The sequence below is a fragment of the Suncus etruscus genome, chromosome 17, assembly GCF_024139225.1.
Source record: "Suncus etruscus isolate mSunEtr1 chromosome 17, mSunEtr1.pri.cur, whole genome shotgun sequence".
Lineage (NCBI taxonomy): Eukaryota > Metazoa > Chordata > Mammalia > Eulipotyphla > Soricidae > Suncus > Suncus etruscus.
Window position 1 is genome coordinate 53,675,244 of NC_064864.1, and position 19,196 is coordinate 53,694,439.

The following is a 19,196-nucleotide window of genomic DNA, read 5'->3' on the forward strand; positions in this document are numbered from 1 at the left end:
AGCTCCTAACTACTTTCTTTTCTCTCATTGAAGTTCTTTTTTATTTCTTTAGGGAATAATCTGGAATCAAGAAAAATGTTTGAAGAAATTTTACACAATAATATTGTGTCACAAAAACTTCTTTTTTTTTTGTGTGTGGTTTTTGGGTCACACCTGGCAGTGCTCAGGGGTTATTCCTGGCTCCAGGCTCAGAAATTGCTCCTGGCAGGCATGGGGGACCATATGGGACGCCGGGATTCGAACCGATGACCTCCTGCATGAAAGGCAAACGCCTTACCTCCATGCTATCTCTCTGGCCCCACAAAAACTTCTTGAGGGCTTCATTTTATGATAAAATGAATTCCCACAGCAAATAATGACATCAATCCCCCAAATTTAGATCAGGTTACCAAGAATGATGCTGGCAGGAAGGCATAGTCTCAGCCACGAGAGTATGAAAAAAATAATGCTAATAGAATTTTTCTACACAACGTTACTTTTTTTTTACAGGGTGAATGCTACTGATACTGAAAACATTTGCATCACAAGACACAAAGAATCTCTGCTTTGCTAATTTCAATAGAGCTCTTACATGCTAGTAACTATAGTTGATAATGACTTACCATATGTTTAATATTTTTCAAAGTTAAAACTAAAATATTCTCTCAGACCTAGAGAGAAAATGTAGGGGTTAAGGTACTTGCTTTATGCATGTCCATCCCATTTCAATCCCTGATTTCCCTCAGCACTATCAAGAGGGATTCTTGAGCACAAGAAACAAGAGTATGGTCTAATAACTTTTAGCTTTTTAATTACCTCAGTAGAGAATTTATTTTTGCTCTATTTATGTTAAATAATCATATTGTTTACTTTAAATATCATTTATCATTGACAGTATCAAATCTTATTTATTCCTATGATGACATCAAAGCTAGGATAAGGACTAGTCAACAGATTATATAATATTTTGTGCTTTTATGGTTGAAAAGGAAATAGAGGAGATTAACTAAATCAAGTATTATGACAACCTGTCTGATAAACTGATTCCAGGATTGCTAGGATTTTCAAGCACCTACACTATAATTCTTTCACTGGTTCTTTATAAAAATTGCTCTGGTTTGGAGTCACTTTGGTATGGTTTTCTCATCCTGAGGGTGGGCTCTGATCATGAATCCCTGGCATAGAGAAACAGAGAAAAGAACGAAAGCAGAAGTAATGAACAAGACTGTAGAAATATTGTCACTTTCTTGCTCTAACAATAGATGTGCAGGAGCACTCAGCATCTTTCTCCTGTTAGAAGGAATAAGGCTTACTGCTTTTTTTTTTTGTTCTAAGAAAAATATTTGGACAGTGATTGAAGAGTTGAGCAAGATTTAAGAGGAATCTGAAGCCTAGTTCCCAAGCCAAGAAATATACCATCACACACCAGGTTGTATCTTTTATCCAACACTTATATCCTCAGCAGCCATGGGAACCAGTGAGGCCAGGAACTAGACAAGATTCAGGACTCTTATATAGAACATAAGAGAAACTAGTGGGCCTTCCAGGAAGGAAAAGTATGTTTCCAGAAAGGTTAACATGTTGTTCTTGAAATTTTGAGAAAATCAGGGACCAAGTCATAATTCAGTGGATTACTAGCTATATAACTTACAAACAATACAGTTCTCTATCCTCTAAATCTCAGTCTCCTTAAAATTACATGAGTCTAATAAAACTGTTCGGAAGATCGTGAAGATATGTAAAAGATCTGGCACATGCCTGGCATAAATATGTTTCCCTTCCCAATAACATCCCCTTATATTTAAAGATTAATTAAAGGTTAGTAGAGGCCAGAGAAGGGGAAGTATTTGTGGATCTATTCAGCTGAAGAGCTGAGGCCCATTTGTGCTGGAAGAGACCAAGCTCACCAGAGCCTCACTCAGTGATCTCCTAAATTACACCCAGCAGTGTTAAGTAGTCATGTAATACTGGGGATGGAACTCTGGCCTTATGTATACACAAGACAGGGACTCCAGCCCTTACCCACCTCTCTGAAGCTTCTTAAGAACAGAGCAGTGAGGGCAGAACTAGAGCAGGTTTGATTTGAGGTGAAAGGATACCTTAGAGGCCAGGCTTAGGTATGAGTTCATGCATTAAATGTGCAATATTTCAGGTTGTGCCAAAATGCAGGTGGTTTAAACTCTGAAAGAAGAATTCAAAGGCTTCAAATTCAAATTGCCTAGTCATAGCTGCAGTACTCACAGCATTAGAGAACTTTGGAGACTTTGGGAACAATCTCTATATATAGTCCTTCTTGGCAATAGTCCCTGCCAACTGAAAGATACGGCCAGGTCTTGAGCAACTGCTTTAGGCCCATCTAAATTATTTTAATGTTTTATATTTCTTTCACATGCTTTACTGCCTGAGAATAAGGCCATTCCTTGAATCCAAAAAGTAATGGCCTATATTTTTTATGAAGATAAGCATACATTTTCCTTAGGGAAAGCAGGTGGCATGTCCATAAAATGATTTACATTTTTAAATAAATGAGATGGTCAGATTTCTAGGATGGAATTAGTATGCAGAAATTGCTATTAGAGAAAGCAAGGTCTTACTAACCTCCTCCTCCCCCTCTCCACTGAGAGAAAAGCCACACTACACCTTTGGATGACCTGTCACCTCTTATGATAAAAGAAGATGTGATTATTCAATTTAAACTATTTGTAATTGAGCTTCTAACTCTTGAAATATGAGATGTTGTGGAAAGCCTGTTTAGAGTGCAGATCAGGTGAGGTGGGGAGGAGGGAGATTTGGGACATTGGTGCTGGAAATGTTGCACTGGTGAAGGGGGGTGTTCTTTACATGACTGAAACCCAACAACAATCATATTTGAAATCAAGGTGTTTAAATAAAGATATTAATAAAAAAAGAGATGTTGAATCTTAATCTTGAGGCTGAATAAAATCAGAAATGTCTAAGAGTGCTTCAGCTGCATTTACAAATGCTGGAGGAAAATAGGGAATAAAAAATGAGCTAATTTTGTTTCATTCCAAGTCAAATATTTATTGCTTTTATTTGTCCAGGATCTCTTTTTTATCTATTTTAGGCACAATATTAGTGTACATTGACTTTGAAAGATCTGCCCTTTCTTTCATCCTGTCTTTAGATTTGATATTTCTCTCAGATACTTTTTCAAGGGTAAGAACTGAGCATTCTGGGGCCAGAGCAGTGGCACAAGTGGTAAGAAGTCTACTTTGCCTGCACTAGTCTAGGACAGTTTTATCCTCCAGCGTCCCATATGGTCCCCCAAGCTGGGAGGAGCGATTTCTGAGCACATAGCCAGGAGTAACTGCTGAATGGCATCGGGTGTGCTCCCACCCTCAAAAAAAAAAAAAAAAAAAAAAAAAAAGAGAGACACTCTTCTGGGCCCCTTAAGTTCGGCAGACATTTTGAGGCTTCCCTGGGCTTGCTTCAACCTGGGAACTTTGATCTTCTCTGGCATTCATCCACTGACGGCTTGCCTCGGCTGAGGTGAGTGTTTCTGGGCTGGAGTTGCTGATAAAGCTGACTCTGCTGGCCCCCTTAAGCTCACCTATAAGAGGTAGAAGCAGAGGAGGGCGGCCGCTCCACTTCACTTCGTGGCCACGCACTCCACCTAGCCAATGAGTACTACCACAACACGTAGAAAAACCCACAGCATAAGTGTGACAATGGGGAAACTACGCAGACCAACTTCAGCCATAGAGAATGAAGATGGAAACTCTGATTACCCAACAATGGCCAACCACCTAAGCAGTCTTTCAGAAATGGAGTTTAGAGAAGAAATATGGAGGTTGATCACAGAAATCAAAGAAAGTATAAATCAGAACACTAATAAAAATCAAGAGAATATGAAGATAGAAATCAGAAAACTCCAAACTAAAATATCAGGTCAAATAACAGGTCTGAAAAACTCAATAGATGAATTGAAGAACATAATGGATGAGCTTTCCAACAGGTTAAAAGCAGCTGAGGATAGAATTAGTGCTCTGGAAGATGAGATGCATAACAACTTTACACAGCAGAAGAGATTGGAAAAAAGCCTTAAATCAAAAGATCAGACAATGGAAAAGTTACTGAAAGAATATGAGCAGATGAAAATAGAAGTCTTTGATAAGCTCAACAGAAACAACTTTAGAATCATTGGAGTCCCAGAGACTTAAGAAGAAAATCTCCAGGAAGAATCAATGGTCAAGAATATTATCACAGAGAAACTACCAGAGCTAAAGAAAACATGTGACCAAATCCTGCATGCCCAAAGAGTACCAGCTAAAAAAGACCCCAGGAGAAACACCCCAAGACACATCGTAGTCACCATGATGAAACCCACAGATAGAGACAGAATACTGCAAGCAGCAAGATAGAAAAGGGAAATTACATTCCAGGGAGCATCCTTGAAACTTACAGCAGACCTATCACCAGAAACACTCAAGGCCAGAAGGCAGAGGTGAGATATAAGTGGCAAAACTCAATGAAATAAATGCTTCGCCAAGAGTACTGCACCCAGCAAAACTCACTTTCAGGTTTGAAGGATGTATACATGGCTTCACAGATAAACAAAAGCTCAAAAACTTTGCAGACTCAAAACCAGCCTTAAAAGAAAAGCTGAAAGATCTATTCTAAAGACAAGACAGAACAAAAAACACACCAAACTTCTACACAAAGATGGCAATAAATCCCATGACAATTATTTCTCTCAATGTCAATGGATTAAATGCACCCGTTAAGAGGCACAGAATGGCTAAATGGATCAACAAACTGAAGCCAACCTTCTGCTGTCTACAAGGAACACACCTGAATAGTCAGAATAAACATAGACTCAAAATCAAAGGCTGGAGGAAAATCATTCAAGCAAACAACACCCTTAAAAATGCAGGGGTGGCCATACTAATATCAGATGACACAAACTTTATCTAAGAAAAGTTGTAAGGGACAAAGATGGATATTATGTACTAATTAAGGGATTTGTACAGCAGAAAGAAATCACTCTCCTAAACATATGCACACCCAATGAGGGACCAGCAAAATATTTAATACAATTGTTGACAAATCTGAAGAAGGATATCAATAATAACAGAATATTTGTGGGAGACCTCAACACAGGCTTGTCAACACTTGATAGGTCAACCAAATGGAAACCCAACAAAAATATACTAGACCTGAAGAGAGAAATGGAAGAAAGAGGCCTAGTAGACATATATAGGGCACTCCATTCTCAGAAACCTGGATACACATTCTTTTCCAATGTACATGGGTCATTCTCCAGGATAGACCACGTGCTGGCACATAAAACATACCTCCATAAAATCAAAAAGATAGAAATTTTGCAGGCTACCTTTGCTGACCACAAGGCTCTGAAGTTAGATGTGAACTACAAAGGGACACAGAAGAAAAAATTTAACACCTGGAAGTTAAACAGCCTCATACTGAATAACCAGTGGGTCCAAGATGAAATCAAGAAGGAAATCAAAATGTTCCTGGAAACAAATGACAATAAAGACACAAACTATCAGAACTTATGGGGCACAGCAAAAGCAGTACTGAGAGGAATATTTATAGCTTTGCAAGCACACATCAGGAAGGGAGAAGGAGCTTACCTGAGTAGTTTAATGACACAGCTAATAGAACTAGAAAGTGTTCAACAAAAGGACCCAAAAATGGGGAGACAGAAGGAAATAACAAAGCTGAGAGCAGAAATCAATGAAGTGGAACCAAAAAAAAAAAAAAAAAAAAAAAAAAAAACAATCCGAAAGATCAACAAAAGCAGAAGTTTGTTCTTTGAAAAAATAAACAAGATTGATAGACCATTGGCAAAACTCACAAAGCAAAAGAGAGAAACTTGATAACATGTATTAGAAATGAAAAGCGGGAGATCGCTACAGATACAGCAGAGATTCAAAGGGTATTCAGAGAATACTTTGAGAAACTCTATGCCACTAAATATGAGAACCTGGATGAAATGGATAAATTTTTGAACTCATATAACCTTCCACGGTTGAATAAAGAAGATGTAGCATATCTAAATACCCCCATCACTATTGAGGAAATTAAAACTGTAATCAAAAATTTGCCCAAAAACAAAAGCCCAGGCCCTGATATATTCACGAATGAATTCTTTCAAACCTTTCAAGAGGAACTACTACCAATCCTTGCCAGGCTCTTTTATAAAATCGAAAAAACAGGAACACTTCCAAATAGCTTTTATGAAGCCAACATCACCTTAGTACCAAAAACTGATAGAGATGCTGCCAAAAAAGAGAATTACAGACCAATATCCCTGATGAACACAGATGCAAAGATCCTCAACAAAATCCTGGTGAACAGGATCCAATGCCTCATCAAGAAGATCATTCACTTTGATCAAGTAGGTTTCATCCGAGGAATGCAAGGCTGGTTTAACATCCATAAATCTATCAACATAATACACAACATAAACAACAAGAAAAATAAAAATCACATGGTCATATCAATAGACGCAGAAAAAGCGTTTGATAAGGTTCAACACCCATTCTTGATGAAAACTCTCAGCAAGATAGGAATAAAAGGAACCTTTCTCAATATAGTTAAAGCCATCTACCAGAGCCAGTGGCAAATATTATCCTCAATGGAGATAAACTAAAATACTTCCCTCTAAATTCTGGTACAAGACAAGGCTGTCCTCTCTCACCACTCCTATTCAACATAATACTGGAAGTACTTGCTATAGCAATTAGGTAAGAAAAAGATATCAAGGGAATCCAGATAGGAAAGGAAGAAGTCAAGCTCTCACTGTTTGCAATTGACATGATACTCTACTTAGAAAACCCTAAAGACTCTACCAAAAAGCTTCTAGAAATAATAGATTCATATAGCAAAGTGGCAGGCTACAAAATTAACACAAAAAATTAATGGCCTTTTTATACACTAAAAATGATAGGGAAGAGATGGACATTAAGAGAACAATCCCATTCACATTAGTGCCACACAAACTCAAATATCTTGGAGTCAAACTGACTAAAGATGTGAAGGATCTATACAAAGAAAACTACAAAACACTGCTCCAGGAAATAAGAGAGGACGCACGGAAATAGAAACACATACCTTGTTCATGGATTGGCAGGATCAACATAATTAAAATGGCAATACTTCCAAAAGCATTGTACAGATTTAACGCAATTCCTCTGAAGATACCCATGACATTCTTCAAAGAAGTGGATCAAATACTTCTGAAATTCATCTGGAACAATAAACAACCTCGAATAGCTAAAGCACTCCGTGAGAAAAGGTATATGGTAGGCATTACTTTCCCCAATTTTAAGCTGTATTACAAAGCAATAGTTATAAAAACAGCATGGCATTGGAATAAAGACAGAACCTCAGATCAGTGGAATAGGCTTGAGTACTTAGAGAAGGTTCCTCAGACATATAACCACCTAGTTTTTGATAAAGGAGCAAGAAATCCTAAATGGAGCAAGGAAAGCCTATTCAACAAGTGGTGTTGGCACAACTGGTTAACCACTTGCAAAAAAGCGAACTCAGACCCCCAGCTAACACAATGTACAAAGGTAAAATCCAAATGGATTAAAGACCTTGATATTAGATCTGAAACTATAAGGTATATAGAACAACATGTAGGTGAAACACTCCAGTACATTGAGACTAAAGGCTTCTTTAAGGAGGAGACAGCACTTTCCAAACAAGTGGAAGCAGAAATAAACAGATGGGACTATATTAATCTGAGAAGCTTCTGCATGTCAAAGGAAATAATGCCCAGAATACAAAGGCCACTCACTGAGTGGGAGAAATTATTCACCCAATACTCATCAGATAAAAGGCTAATATCCAAAATTTACAAGGTAATGACAGAACTATACAAGAAAAAACAACTAACCCCATCAAAAATGGGGAGAAGAAATGAACAGACACTTTGAAAAAGAAGAAAGGCAAATGGCCAAAAGACAAATGAAAAGATGCTCAACATCACTAATCATCAGGGAGATGCAAATCAAAACTACTATGAGGTACCACCTCATGCCACTGAGATTGGCACACATCACAAAAAAGAAAAACAAGCAGTGCTGGCAGGGATGTGGAGAGAAAGGAACTCTTTTTCACTGCTGGTGGGAATGACGTCTAGTATAACCTTTATGGAAAGCGATATGGAGATTTCTTCACAAACTGGAAATTGAGCTTCCATACAATCCAGCTATGCCACTCCTAGGAATATACCCGAGGAACACAAAAATACAATACAAAAATCCCTTCCTTACTCCTATATTCATTGCAGCAATATTTACAATAGCCAGACTCTGGAAACAACCAAGATGCCCTTCAAAATATGAGTGGCTAAAGAAACTGTGGTACATATACACAATGGAATACTATGCAGCCATCAGGAGAGATCAAATTATGAAATTTTCCTATACATGGATGCACATGGAATCTTTTATGCTGAGTGAAGTAAGTCAGAGGGAGAGAGAAAGACGCAGAATGGTTTTACTCATCTATGGGCTTTAAGAAAAATGAAAGACATTTTTAACAGTATCTCAGAGACAAGAGAGATGAGGGCTGGTAGGTGTAGCTCATGACATGAAGCTCATCACATAGAGTGATGAGTGCAGTTGGAGAGATGACTACACTGAAAACTATCTTAAAAATGTGAATGAATGAGGGAAGTAGAAAGCCTGTCTCAAGTACAGGTGTGGGGAGGTGGGGAGGAGGGAGATCTGGGAAATTGCTGGTGGGAATGCTGCACTGGTGAAGGGGTTGTTTTTTACATGACTGTAATCATACAACTATAATCATGCTTGTAATCACGGTGTTTAAATAAAGATAATTATAAAAAAAAAAAGAAACTGACTTTGCCAAATGAGTGAAGAAGAGGTGACAGTGGGGAGACTGGCGTACCTGAGACAGTGGTGGAGAGATGCTTATATGGGTGGTAGATGTGATGTTGAAATACTGTATGATTGAATTTTTGTCATTAATACTCTTGTAAATCACAGTGCCTAAATAAAAATTGGGGGAAATAAAAAAAAAGAACTGAGCAGTCTAAATCACCGATTGTCAAATCTGGTGAAACAGTGAAGCCTGGGCAGTTTTTAGTCTTTATTTTTCTGTTGTTTGTTTAGGGACCACACACTTGAAGGTGCTCAGAGGTTATACATGGTTCTGAGCTCTGAAATCACTCCTGTTGGGCTCTGGGGACTGTATGGGATATCAGTGATCAAACCTGGGTTCACCATGTGCAAGGCAAACAATGCCCTACACACTTTGCTATCACTCAGGCCCAGCCTGGGCAGTTTTTAGATCCTATTCATGCTTGTATCCACACATAGATATTATTTTATGTTTTCATGATGTGTAACAACATGGATTATTCACTGGTTGATCTTCTGAATGTATCCTATCCTTTGATTGTAGAAACTGATTCCAAGAGAAAAATTGAATTATATCTAATATGAGGTCCTTATCTTAAGCTATTATTGCCTATTCGGAGTTGGGGGTAGGCTGGGCTGAAAGAGAATACAGGCTGTCATTTCATTGATAGTGAAATAAAACTTGTCTAAGATCTGAATGCTCTGTGACCTTGAAGAGCAGAATAATGCTGACAAATGAAAATGCATAGCAATGAGCATAGATAGGATAAGTTAGCTCCCATGACAATGTTTCCAGCAATCTCTGAAACCAACAATAGTTCTGGACTTTACAGAGGGTTTTTCTGTTTTGTATGGGTTTAGCTTTGTGTAAAGGATAATATTTATTGAGCTGGGTCTACAAAACATAAATCATATGGAGGGCACTGAAAATTTAATTTAATGAGCTAAGTTCATGCTTTACATGTTGTAGGCAAAGATATATCCCCAGCACTGTATGATCCCTGAACACTACCAGGTATGGCCACCCCCATAAAACCTCCCCTTAAAACTTTACAAACTGCATATGGGGGCTTTTTTTGTTGTTGTTGTTCAACTAAAGAACTTCAGAGGCGGGGCCGGAGAGAGAGCATGGAGGTAAGGCATTTGCCCTTCTTACAGGAGGTCATCGGTTCGAATCCCGGTGCCCCATATGGTCCTCCATGCCTGCCAGGAGCAATTTCTGAGCCTGGAGCCAGGAATAACTCCCAAGCACTGCCGGGTGTGACCCAAAAAGCACAAAAAAAAAAAAAAAAAAAAGAACTTCAGAGGCAAGCTAGACTTCAAATTGCTGAATGATTCCCAGGTAGAACCTTCTGCAGACTGAGAACTCTGGGAACCTCTCAGAATGGAGGCAGGTGGATTCCCCTTCCTAAGAGAAAATCCATAAGCTGTCACCAATACCCAACATTTTCTGGCATAAATACTGCTCAGTTTCACAACTGAACCTCATCAAGTCACCAAGCCACCAAATCAGCCCAACTGTTTAGCTCCTAACAGCCAAGTAGAAGCAATGTCAGATGAGATTGAAGCAAATCTGTTGGGAAAGTTGCATTGAAACCCATCATGGAAAATAATATCACAGAAACCTCCATGAGAACCAACCAGATCAGGATATCCTCATTGGCTTTAATAATGCAATTATGAGATACAAAGATTATCAGAAATTCTTTTTAATTTATTTATTTCTTGATAATTCCATTTGCTATCTTTTAGTAACAAACAATATAAATTAAATTTTTAGTGCTTTCTAAAGGAGCAACCTTATGGAATGGGAGTGAAATCGGAAATATTGGTAGATCATTCCAGTGGCGTAATGGTGTTGGAACACTGAATGCTGGAATAACTGTATTATGAACAAACTGTACATTATTTTGTTTATTTTAAAAATAAATTTTAATGATATGTGTTTTCCTGAAAAAAAGTACTATATCTGATATTGACAAATGGTTTGAATCCAATAAAATTCTATAAATCACAAGTTTGAATACAAACTATATACATTTATTTTGAACACTTGAAATTGGTATGTATTATTTGAGTTACAACTGAGCATCATTTTGGAGTCTAAATATTGATTCTAGGGTCCAGAGCAATGAAACAGCAATAGGGTGTTTGCTTGCACATGCTAATCTAGGACGGACTATGGTTCGATCCCCCAGCATCCCATATGTTTCCCTAAGCCAGGAGCGAATTCTGAGTGCATATCCAGGAGTAACCCCTGAGGGTCACCAGGTGTGGCCCACCCCTGCTCCAATGTAGATTCTAAACGCCGATTCCAGAGTCTAATAATATTTTTATATATTTACTACCTTTTAAAAATTTTTTTGTGGTTTAATTTAAAGTCATATTTTGTTCATGATTATATCAATTGGCGTTATTTTTTCCACCCTTTATTTTTTTAATATAAATATTTATTTAAGCACCATGATTACAAGCATGTTTATAGTTGGGTTTCAGTTATAAATACAATACCCCCCTTCATCAGTACAACATTTACACCACTAATGCCTCCCCTCTCCCCATGCCCCTGCCTGTATTTGTGATAGGCATTCTACTTCTCTTATTCTTTAACATTGTCATGCTAGTTGTCAGTGGAGTTATTTCTCTAAAAGAGTTCACCACTCTTTGTGGTGAGCCTCAAATTGTGAGCCAGTCCTTTCAGCCTTTCCAGTCCTTAACTCTATTGTCTCTGGGACTTATTACAGTAATGTATTTAATTTTTCTTAAAACCCATAGATGAGTGAGACTATTCTATCTCTCTCCCTCTCACTTATTTCACTTAACATACTAGCCTCCATGTACATCCACATATAGGGAAATTTCATGACTTCATCTCTCCCGACAGCTGCATAATATTCCATTGTGTAGATATACAACAGTTTCTTTAGCCATTCATCTGTTGAAGGGCATCTTTTTTTTTTTCTTCCAGAATCTGGGTATTGTAAATAGTACTGCAATGAATATAGGTGTGAGGAAGGGATTTTTGAATTGTATTTATGTGTTCCTAAGGTATTTTTCTAGGAGTGGTATAGCTGGATCATATGGGAGTTAAATTTCCAGTTTTTTAAGTAATGTCCATGTTGTTTTCCATAATGGCTGGACTAGACGGCATTCCCACCTGCAATGAATGAGTTCATTTCTCTCCACATCCCCACTAGCACTGATTGTTCTTGTTCTTTGTGATAAGTGCCAGTCTCTGTGGTGTGAGATGGTACCTAATTGTAGTTCTGATTTGTATCTCCCTGATGACTAGTGTTCTAGAACATATTTTTTCCAATTTTTTTATTTTTATTTTGATCATATTGGCTTACATATCTTTCACAGTAGTATTTTAGGTACATATTAACATTGTATCAGGGGAATACCCGTCACCAAATTTGTCCTCCCCCCATCCCTGTTCCCTTCCTGCAACCCATATCCCCCACCATCACCCCCTGGGCTAAATTTGAACCAGTTCTTTATTTTTTGTTTTATTTTTTGGCGGGGGGGTCATACCTGGCAGTGCTCAGGGGTTCCTCCTGACTCTATGCACATAAATAGCCCCTAGCAGGCACAGGGGAGCATATGGGATGCCAGGATTTGAACCACCATTCTTCTGCATGAAAGGCAAACTTCTTACCTCCATGCTATCTCTCCAGCCCCTTTGGAGCATTTTTTAATGTGTCTCTTGGCCATTTGTATTTCTTCTTTTAGGAAGTGTCTGCTCATTTCTTTTTTCAATTTTTGATGGGGTTATATATTTTTCTTATTAATTTCTCTCAGTACCTTGTATATTTTAGAGATTAGTCACTTGTCTGATGGGTATTGGGTGAATATTTTCTCCCATTTTGTAGGTGGCTTTTGTATCTCAGGCACTATTTCTTTTGAAATACAGTAGCTTCTCAGCTTTATATAGTCCCATCTGTATATCTCTGCTTCCACTTGTTTGGAGAGTGCTGTTTTCTACTTGAAGTGTACTTTAGTCTCAATGTCATATAGTGTTTTACTTACATGTTTTTCTATACACCTTATGGTTTCAGGCCTAATATCAAGGTCTTTAAACCATTTGTATTTGATCTTTGTGCTTGGTGTTATATGGGGTCTGAGCTCACTTTTTACAAGTGGTTAACCAGTTGTGCCAATACTATTTTGCAAGTGGCTAACCAGTTGTGCTAACACCACTTGTTGAAGAGGCTTACATTCCTCCATTTTGGATTTCTTGCCCCTTTATCAAAAATTAGGTGATTGTATGTCTGGGGAATAGTCTCTGAATACTCAAGTCTATTCTACTGATACGAGGATCTGTCTTTATTCAAAAATTTATTCATGCTGTTTTGATAATTATTGCTTTGTAATACTGTTTAAAATCAAGGAAAGTAATGCCTCCCATATTCTTTTTTCCAAGGATTGCTTTAGCTATTCGAGGGTGTTTTTTGTTCCAAATGAATTTCAGAGTGTTTGATCCACTTCTGTGAAATATGTCCTGGGTATCTTTAAAGAGATCACATTAAATATGTATAATGATTTGGGGATTACTGCCATTTTAACTATATTAATCCTGCCAATACATGATTTTAATTATATTAATCCTGCCAATCCATGAGCAGTGTATGTGTCTCCATTTCCCGTGTCTTTTTTTTCTTAAAGCAGGATTTTGTAGTTTTCTTTATATAGGTCATTCACTGCTTTAATTAAGTGGACTCCAAGATATTTGAGTTTGTGGGCACTAATATGAGTGGGATTGTTTTCTTATTGTTCATTTCTTTCTTATCATTATTAATATATAAGAAGGTCATTGACTTTTACATGCTAATTTTGTTGTCTGCCAATTTGCTGTATGAATCTATGATTTCTAGAAGCTTTTTTGGCAGTTTTTATGGTTTTCTAAATATATTATCATGTCATCTGCAAACAGTAAGAGCTTGATTTCTTCTTTACCTATCTAGATGCCCTTGATATCTTTTTCCTGCCTAATAGCTATGGTAAATATTTCCAGTACTATGTTGAATAAGATTGGTGAGAGAGGGCAGCCTTGTCTTGTAGCAGATTTTAGGGGAAAGGCTTTTAGTTTATTCATAATAATATTTGCCATTGGCTTATCATAAGTGGCATTGAGTATATAGAGAAAAGTTCCTTTCATTCCCATCTTGATGAGGGTTTTGTCAAGAATGAGTATTGGACCTTATCGAATGTTTTCATTGCATCTACTGATATGTTCATATGATTTTTGTTTTTCTTTTTGTTTATATGATGTATTGTTGATTGATTTATGTATGTTAAACCTTACTTGCATTCCTGGGATAAAACCTACTTGGTCATGGTGAATGATCTTCTTGATGATGCATTGAATTCTATTTGCCATCTCTGTGTAAAAGTTTGGAGTGTCTGTTTGTAAGTCTTGTCTTTAAGTAGACCTTTAAGTTTTTCTTTTAAGGCTTGTTTTGAGTCTGAAAAGTTTCTGAGTTGTTTATCTGTGAAGCTTTGCATGCTTCCTTTAAACCTGAAAGGGAGTCTGGCTAGGTGCAGTATTCTAGGTAAAGCATTTATTTCATTGAGTTGTCACTATGTCCCACCACTGCCTTCTGGCATTGAGGGTTTCTTGTGACAGGTCTGCTGTAAATCTTAAGGATGCTCCCTTGAATGTAATTTCCCTTTTTGATCTTGCTGCTTTTAATAGTCTATCCCTATCAGTGGAATTGTCATTGTGACTAGGATGTGTCTTGAGTTGCCTTTCCTTGGGTCTCTTTTAGTTGGTACTCTTTGGGCATGCAAGATTTAGTTGCCTGTAATCTTTAGCTCTGGTATTTTTTCTATAATGAAGTCCTTGACTGTTGATTCTTCCTGGGGATTTTCTTCCTGGGTCTCTGAGACTCCAATGATTCTTAGGTTATTTCTTTTGAGCTTATCAAAGACTGCTATTTTCATTTGTTCACTTTCTTTGAGTAATTTTTCCATTGTATGATCATTTGCTTTAAGGATTTTTTTCCAATCTCTTCTGCTGTATTAAGTGCTTATGTATCTATCTTCCAGCTCACTGATTCTATCCTCAGCTTCTGTTACCCTATTGGAGAGGCTTTTCATTAAGGTTTTCAATTCATCTACTGAGTTTTTCAGACCTATTCTTTCAGTTTGAATTTTTTTGATTTCTATCTTTATATCCTCTTGATTCTTAATAGTGTTCCATTCAACTTGATCTATGCTTTCTTTGAGTTCTGTGAACATCCTCCATATTTCTTCTCTAAACTTCATATCTGAAGTGGTGGTTGCCTGCTTTGGGGACATTGGCGTTATCATCTTCATTATCTATGCATGGTGCTGGCGTGCATTTTTTCCCCATTTTCACGATTGTATTTTGTAATTTTGCCACGTGTTGTGGTGGTATTCATCTGCTAAATAAAGCATGCCACCAGCTGTGCTCCTCTGGATCCACCCTTTGTGGGCGGGACAACTAAAGTTCGAAGATGAGCCCTCAAGAAGAATGGCGAAGAGGATCAATGTTCCCAGGCTAAAACAAGCAGAGAAAAACCCAAAGTCTGCCGTGCTTCAGAGACACAGCAGAAGTCAGCTACTTCCACAGTCTCTGGGTGGGATGACTCACCTCAGAAGAAGAGCCTTTAGGGAAGGATACGAAAGAGGATCAATATTCCCAGCACAAAGCAAGCAGAGAAAAGTTTCAAGATGTCTGCTATGCTTCAGAGACACAGCAGAAGTCAGCTCTTTCTACCGTCTCTCTCCACCCTTTATTTTGACTCCTTTAGTATTCTTTTCTCCTTAGGTAATTTTAGCTCTATTTCGATATTCATTGGTTTGCCCTGTGTACTTCTTATTAATTTTATAGCATTATATTGCACACAAAGGTAAAATCTAATAATTGACTCTTTTTTTCTTAATAATTTCACATTATATAATTTTCTTAAACTCCTTCCAATTTTGTTTTGTTGTGTTTTAAGGCCACATACAGTGATGCTCAGGAGTTACTCCTGGCTCTCAGAATTTGCTCCTGGTTTGGGGGTCCATATGGAACACAGAGTATCAAAACCAGTTTAGTCTTGGGTCTGCCATGTGCAAGACAAGTGTCCTACCACTGTGCTATCACTCCGGCCCCATTCCATTTTGCTATAAATATAAAAATCTCATCTTTTCTATGGCTAAATAGTATTACATCATAATATTATATTATTTACATGCTCTTTATCCAATTATCTATGAATGGTAATTTTTTACCCATGTTTTACATATTTAAATAATGTTGCATGGATTTTGCAATTTTCTCATCTAGGAATTGAGATGATTAAAACAAGATCATAATTTGATTTGTGTTGTCTAGGATAGAAATTGTTTAATAAGTCTGTTTTCTGACAGAGGTTAGTATTATAATCTATAATACTATATGGAGTCTATTAAAGAGCCCCTGAAGTTTCTAGTCCAACATTATTTGTTTATGTTTTAAAATCTTTAGTGCTTTAGAGAAATACACACTATAGAGTTGATGAGCAATATATCTAAGTCAAATTTCTTTATATGAAATCAAATAAATTCTTTTGTTTGTTTAATAATACACTAAGTCTACTAAAAGTGTGTTAGTTCCTAGCTTTGGTTCTGGTTTCATGCTTTAAAATATAAGATTTCAGTCTATTATACAATACTTTTTAAGCACCAACCATTTGCTTAGCTCCATAAGGTCCTTCCTGTAATGAAATAAATAATTATCAGCTATGCGATGGAAATAGATTTGGTTCCCATTATAAAAGAGATAATATATCATACCATAAATACTAGAGTACTTTCTGAGATCAGAACTAGTACAGCACACACATTGTTTGCTTTTAATGTACCTTGCATGACCTGGGTTCAATCTCTGGTACTCTATATCTGGGCACAAAGATAAGAGTAAGCCCTGAGCACTGCCACATGTGGCCCAAAAAAACACAACACAAAACTATAACAAATCCATATTGACAATATTTTGTGAGTTCCCTAGCCCACCTGAGTGCAGAAGGTATGCATCAGGACCACTGGCAACAGTTATGTACTTGAATCAAACACAGCCCAAAATTTAAATCCTCCTTCTTCCACCTATTACCACTTACTAACTTTGACCTTAAATAGTAAACTTAATTTATTGGTCCCAGATTCAACTAAATTGAAATTTTCTTAAAAGATATATAAAAATTATTTTGGGGCTCCTGGTTTTCTTTCATAGAACCTTGGGACAAGGATTACTTTATTTTACCAGATATTTCCGCATCTTTCTATAAAGCTAAGAAAAAATGATCATAGAATAGCTGTTGGCCAGGGGCCAAGTGGTCTCCGATGCATCGGTGAGAAAATAAATAAGGACAAAACTAAATATCCAAGGTAAAGTCAGTGATAATAGAATCAAGGTACCTAAACTTTAACAATCTATTTTTTAAAAAGGTATGTAATAAAATTATTATAGTGGAATTATAGACTGTATATATAAGAAAAATACTACTTTGATCATAATGTTTAATTCATTTGTTATATAACAGTAACTTTTGGATTATGGCCACATTATAAAACATAATTTTATATGGAAGTGATGATTTTTTTCTAGTCATTTTAAAATTATATTCATATATGTTGCAGTTTGACCAGGGGTAAATAATTTATGTCCCTTGTACAAAAATATGTTGATACCAAGTGGTCATTTATTTTGACAAGAACTAGCCAAAAGCCTATATTAGGAACTATATCTAAATATGGATTAATGTCACATTTGGTTCAAAATGACTTGGGGGCCTGTTTCAATCTATTTTAATTATATCATTATTATAAATGAATATTTTGCTTTTGGCTATGTTGGAAGACCTATGATGTATCTCATTCTAGTTTATAGCTAAATTGACCTAATAAATATTTATAGAACATTTTATCCAAAGCTGTAGAATGCACATTATTTTTTATTTTGCATATAACATCCACCACAAAAGGCCAGATGCTAAGTCATAAAATTAATTTTAAAAGATAGAAATCAAAGGTAATAGTCTATAACCAAAATAAAATTAATTAAAAGGCTATCTTGAATACCTCTAAATATTTAAAAGTAAAACTATACATTTCTAAATTTATATCAAAAATCACAAAAAAAGTGAGAAAAAAGTACTAACCTCAGAGTGAGAGTGATTACACAGTGCATAGGGTATTTGCCTTGCACATGGCCAACCTGGGTTTGATTCCCTACATCGCAAAGTCTGCCAGGAATGACTTCTGAGTGCAGAGTCAAGAGTAATGACTATTTCCATCAGGTGTATTGAACCCAATGAAAAGATGAATAACATTTATATATGTTTGATATAAACAAGGGCTAATAGAAAAATTATGACTTACATGTTTACATATAAATACAATAGACACATATATAAAAATAAATATAAAAATAATATACACATAAATCAATCTGTAAATTTCTACTTTTTAAAATGGTGGGGAAAGCAAATCAAATAATTTCCAAAGTAAATTTAAAAGAAGAAATTAAGGTTCACTCTGAGGGCTTCAAGGGAAACTTCTTCCGTGCCTGTCTGCCGATGTTTCTGAATCTCTGAAGGTTTCCTCAGAGGCCTAGGGAGTGCACCCCCAAAAAACTGCATTTTGAAGCTGCTCAGTAAGTACATTCTGGTGGGGAGGTCACTGTCGAATAAGCTGAGGTCTCTGGCCTGTGGAGGTTCTGCCCTGCTGTGCCTTTGTTCACTCTGAGGACTGTCAACTAGAGGAAGCAGAAGAGCACGGCCATGCACTCTTTCTAATCAATGAACCCCACCACAACACGCAGAAAAAACCATACTACAACCATGAAAATGGGGAAACCTCGCAGGAAACACAATCCATAGACAATGAAGACGAAAGCTTGGATGACCTAATAAATTCCAACCACCTGATTAACCTCTCAGATAAGGAGTTTAGAATAGAAATATGGAAGATGTTCATAGAACTCAAAAAAAGATTGATCTGAACAGAACACAAAGAAATCAGAAAAATTCAAACTGAAATAACAGATCTGAAAAACACGGTTGCTAAAAAGAACAACTCAATGGATAGCCTCACCAATAGGGTATCAGCAGCTCAGGAGAGAATCGGAGTACTGGAAGATGTGATGCAGAAAAACTCAATACAATAAAAAAAATTGGAAAAGAACCTTAAGACAAACGAATAGGCAATGGAAAAAGTACTCAAGGAATGGGAACAGATGAAAATAGGAGTCTTTGATAAACTCAACAGAAATAATATAAGAATCATTGGAGTCCGACCCAGGAAGGAGATCTCCAGGAAGAATCAACTGTCAAAGACATCATAAAAGAGAAA